The sequence below is a fragment of the Spermophilus citellus genome, assembly GCF_964194105.1.
Source record: "Spermophilus citellus genome assembly, chromosome: 11".
Lineage (NCBI taxonomy): Eukaryota > Metazoa > Chordata > Mammalia > Rodentia > Sciuridae > Spermophilus > Spermophilus citellus.
The window spans coordinates 88,665,626-88,671,393 of NC_138192.1; the positions used below are offsets into that span (position 1 = coordinate 88,665,626).

Consider the following 5,768-nt stretch of genomic DNA (forward strand, 5'->3'; position numbering starts at 1 on the left):
GGGTCTAGATACAAGGCAATAGAGCAATCCCTAGCATAGTCTGACATTAATGGGAATGTTTTAAAAGCATTTTTTTACTACATCAATGAATATCTTTGTTCTAAGTCTAGGAGTGAATTTTTTTTAGCTTTAAATACAAGGAAAAACAAAATTATATTATGAGTTGCCCAGAAGCTCAAAAGAGATAATGTATATTAAATACATAGCACACTATCTAGCACTAGAGCACTCAAAAGTGATATTATTGCTGTTATTATTACTATATTTCAAACTACCTGCCTTACATAGTTATGAACACATAAATCATATAAGTGATTTGTTTCCCGGTTGTTAAAAATAAAAATTTAATATTTAACCCAGATATTTACTTACTTCTTAAATGTCCCAGGGTACTGATCTTTCCATAGTTACTTTGTGTAATTTTAATGTATTGCCAATAGCACATGGTCACAAGAAAGAAAATATTTCAAGTGATCTTGCAACCTTTGGATGATACAGGTGAATCCTTGGAACAACCCCTCAACAGCAATTGAAGGGACGTTCTGATCATCCTTCATGGATGCTACAAAAGGAAATTTGGAAAACATTTCTCTCATTCTGTAAGTGATTTTTAATATTTATTTATTTATTTATTTATTTATTTATTTATTTATTTAGTAAGTACAGGGAATTGAACCCAGGGATGTTTTACCACTCAGCTACAACCGAAGCCAGCTCTTTTTATATTTTATTTTGAGACAAGCTCTCACTAAGTTACTGAGGCTGGCCGCAAACTTGCAATCCTGCTGCCTTGGCCTCCTGAGTTACTAGGATCACAGGTATGCACCATGACACTCAGCTGTGTTTTTATACTTTCTTGATAATGTCCTATGATGCAAGAACGTCTTAATTTTGATGAAGTTCAATTTGTCTATTTTCAACTACTATACTATTTAGAAAATTTTTTAAAAATAACAATTTTGCTCTACAGAAAGTAAACAGAATTACTTAAGTGACCAAAACTAATTGAAACTATCCATAACAAGGCCCAAAACTGAAAAAATTCTCTTTTTTGTTTAAATGTGATTACAGCAGGCATGATTTATTTCATCCTGCACATCTCTTCTCGAGGGCAGCAGTCTAGTTTTCATCCACCTTCTCTCCCGCCTAAGTGCGTGCTACCAACCCGTAGAAGATTTCATGGATATATGAATTTGAATCTCCTGAGGCCCCAGAACTATCTTTTCAGTTGTGAGCTAAAGACTGACAAAGATTATCACTTTAAGGCGTATAATGATGAAAACAAGCACCAGTTATCATTAAGAATGGTCTGTTTGGGGGCTGGTGTAAAGGGTGAATTGCACGTTGTTGAAGCAGAGGCAATGAGAGGTATGAAGGCAGTCCAGTTAAAGTAACACTGGCAACATTGTACAGCCAATGGTTTCCTTTGGGGGCTTTGAAATTACATCACCTGTGGTCTTAAGGTTGAAGAGGAGTTCAGGGTCTGTGCATATTAGTCAGCAGCACTTAGTAGCTGTGGAGGAAGATGCAGAATCAGAAGATGAAGAGGACGAGGAGGATGTAAAACTCTTAAGTATATCTGGAAAACATTCTGCCCCTGGAAACAGTTAGCAAGTTTCCCCAGCAAAAAGTAGTACTCGCTGCTGATGAAGATGATAATGATGATGCAGAAGAATAAAATGATGATGATGATTTTGATGATGAGGAAACTGAAGAAAAATTTCCAGTGAAGAAATCTATACAAGACACTCCAGCCAAAAATGCACAACAATCAAACCAGAGTGGAAAAGACTTAAAACTATCAACACCAAGATCAAAAGGTCAAGCCTCCTTCAAAAAAACAGAAAAAAAAAATCTCCCTAAAACACCAAAAGGACTTAGTTCTATAGAAGACATTAAAGCAAAAATGCAAGCAAGTATAGAAACACTCTTTAAATATCAGATAATATAAATTGACATGACTGTTACTGTGCTTTATTTATTTGAATTAATAATCACTTGTATAATGAAAACACTTCTATTATTTGAGAAATCCCATTCAATTAAAATCATATTTTGCAAAAAAACATAGCTTCTGTTATTTTAAGTTATATGCTTAGTTCCAAGACAAGATTTAAACAATTCCCATTAAAAGAATTGTTTCAAAAACTGCATTACAAAGCTGTTTTCTCTTTGCTGATGCAAAAAAAAAAAAAAGAATGCTTACTACTTACAGTAGCAAGTAAGTACTATCAATTCTAGTAATAAAGTCTGATATTTAGCTGAACCAATGAACACCCAGAAGAAAGAGGACTTTTGCCACCTCCCTTGCAGTTGTTTGTGACCATGTGAATTCAAAGTGACCAAAAAATGTAAGATGTGCTCGTCAAATCATTCTTAACAGAAATAAGGAATCATTCGTCATAGGAAGCCAGCTGTATTCTTTATTCCTTCTTTTTTTACTTCTTGTTGTCCAGAATTCACATAAGATGCCTAGAAGTGGAGTGGTCATACTTAGTCCTGACGTGACAAGGGTAGAATAGACACAATAGAGAAAGAAACTCCCTCCCTGATGCTGTAAGAGGACCACACCAGTCCTGAATCACCTACTTCTAGACATAAATGTCAGGAAGATAAATAAATTATATCTATGTTGGCCACTATTATTCTGGACTTTATGCTGATTGCAGGTGAACGTGAAATACACTTTGCTCTCTTACTACTCCTGATTCCCACTCTGCCCCCAATAAAATGTAGTTCACAAAGTCCTAAAGCATTTCAAGTTTAGACTCTGAAGAAATTCAGCTTGATAAGTAACTTTCCAGAAGACTTGTATCTTGGGATGCAATACTTTATTTTTGATAACAGAATGTTATCAACTAAGAATATAATTAATGATGATTTTTTTACTCTTCATTAGCAATACTCAGTATATAGTTGCTTAAAGTAGTGAATATTGTCTAAGCTTAATTTTAATTTTTTAAGTTTCAATATCCATGAAATATCTTTAATTACAAGATGTCTCTAAGAATTTGAACAGAATAAGATTTTCTCACAATCCTGGCAGATAGTTTTCTATGACTCACTGCAGCAACTATAACCTGATGAATGAAATATCTGATAAACAAAATATATTCTCTATGGTATGATGATCTAGAAGAATTCAGAAACCCTTATGTCCTGAAGGAAAGTGAAGAGATTAGAAGCTAATAATCATAGACATAATACTACTTGTAAATGCATTCATAAGTCCTGTAAATAATCTGTTTAGTTCCATTTGTTTGTTCCTTTTTCAACAAGTAACAAAAAATTGTTATATTCCTAAGGATTTAAAGAAGTATTTCTTTGAAATAAGGATGTTATAATATTAGAGTTGTAATGTAGAAAGTAGGCTAAAGGTTAATCAAGAAATTCACAGTAAATTTTTCTTCTTTCTTATATATGAGGAAATATACTTCTTTGCCTTTGAATATAGTATAACTACTACTAACAGCTGAATATGTTAATTTTTAGAAGTAGTTATGCATCTTCTCATGCTTTTACAATCTAGAACAGAAATAAATATTTTGGAAAAAAGAACCTTGTTGTCGGCTGTGGCCCTCAACAGAACCTTGCTTATATATTTCTAGAATAATACTACTAGTAATCATTAACACACTTCAAAGTTTATGATCAGATTTTACTTAGAAATGCCACCATCATAGATGTCAATGCTTAGGTTCCCCCAGACTCCAATTATATGTCTACAGTGCTGTTGTAACAGCAGAATATCTTTCTTAATTGAGCAAGCTCTTTAAAGGTGAAGAATCATTAACATTTCCAAGTGTCAAGTTGTTAACTTGCCAAAATTATTTACAATTAATACTTGAATGGCAGTAATATATAGTAGATATGGGTGATAAATTTACTTTCTAATTGCAAAATTTTCTTCAATAATGTGACCTTGAACACATCATCCCCTGTTCTTCAGTTCTCTTATTGGTTAAAAAAAAGTGACATGAATTGAATTTTAGGATCACTTCCAAATAAAAAATGCAATGCAATTATAAAGTTAATCATTAGAACATTCTTCTCCAGTTAAAGGTAGACAAAGACACTACTTGAGACAACTTAAAAGTCAAACTAATACTAATTATAGAAGAAATAAATAAAACTATAAGGTGTAATAAGCGATTTGCTTTTATTTGAAACAATTTCAAATATAATTTTATTTTACAGTTTAAAATAATTTATTTCAAAATGTAGAATGACAGATAGCTTTGATGTCTCACAGATAATAATAGCATTTGTGCTTCATCATTATCATTTTTTCAAATTTTGTTTTGTTGTGGTAAGAACACATAACATAAAATCTACCCACTTAGCAAATATTTGAGTGTTTAGCATAAGCATGATTTACTATATGTACAATGTTAACTATAGAAACAGATTTCTAGAACTTATTGACCATCTATAATTGAAACTTTATGCCCATTGATTGGCAATTTCCCAATAGTCCCTCCCCCTACCTCAATCCCCTGGTAACCACCATTCTACTCTCTGATGCTATGAGTTTAATTACCTTAGACTCTTCATATCATCAGAATCATGCAGTATATGCCTTTTGTGCCTGCTTTATTTCACTTTGCATAATGTATACAGTTTATGAATATCATTGCACATGGCAGGACATCCTTCTTTTTTAGGTCTATTTAAATAGTATTCCATTGAATGACTACTTTACCATATTTTCTGAACCCACTTATCTGTTGACAGATATTTAGATCATTTCTACATCTTGACTATCATCACAGGTGCTACAAGGAATAAAAGAGTGCAAATATCTCTTGAGAAACTTATTTATATATTGTTAAGACCAGAAAATATAAAGCTTCTAAAAGAAAGTGCTTAGCTATTGTGAATTGACATGCTATAAGCATTGACAGAATTCTGTCTCCTACTTCTTTACACAAGAGGTTTCTGCATCACTGTAGTATGCTGATTTTAAGTTCTTTGGGTATATGCTGTGGAATGGGATAACTGGGTCAAATGGTGGATCCATTCCAAGTTTACTGAGGAACTTCAATACTGCTTTCCAGAGCGGTTGCACCAATTTTCAGTCCCACCAGCAATGTATAAGTGTACCTTTTCCCCACATCCACACCAACATTGATTGCTACTTGTATTCTTGATAATTGCCATTCTGACTGAAGTGAGATGGAATCTCTGCATAGTTTTAATTTGCGTTTCTCTAATTGCTAGAGATGTTGAACATTTTTTCATATATTTGTTGACCATGCCCTTCAACAGATGAATGGATAAAGAAAATGTGGTACATATACACAGTGGAATATTACTGAGCCATAAAGATGAATGAAATTATGGCATTTGCCAGTAAATGGATGAAACTGAAGAATATCATGCTAAGTGAAATAAGTCAATCCCAAAAATCCAAAGGCTGAATATTCTCTCTGATATGCAAAAGCTAACACACAAAAGGGAAGCAGAAATAAAAATTCGATGGGTTAGACAAAGGAGAATTAAGTGAGGGATAGTAATAGGAAAAAGAGTAGAATAAATCAGACATAACTTTCCTTTGTTCATATGTGAATACATGACCAGTGTAACTCCACATTATGTACAACCACAAGAAAGGGATATATAATATGTCAAAATACACTCTACTGTCATGTAGATCTGAAAAAGACAAATTAAAAATACAAACAACAAAAACTAAGAAAATGTAGGTAAAAGCCCCATGATACTGGTCTAGGTGATGGTTTCATGGATACATCATCAAAAGCATCAGC

At 32.9% G+C, this 5,768-nt stretch overlaps 1 pseudogene across 1 annotated transcript; it reads left to right on the forward strand.

The window, feature by feature from the left end:
• The first annotated feature begins 1,076 nt into the window (after positions 1 to 1,076).
• LOC308630488 (nucleophosmin-like) lies at positions 1,077 to 1,951 on the forward strand (annotated as a pseudogene). Its single transcript has one exon. The product of its transcript is annotated as a nucleophosmin-like (transcript).
• The last annotated feature ends 3,817 nt before the right edge of the window (positions 1,952 to 5,768 follow it).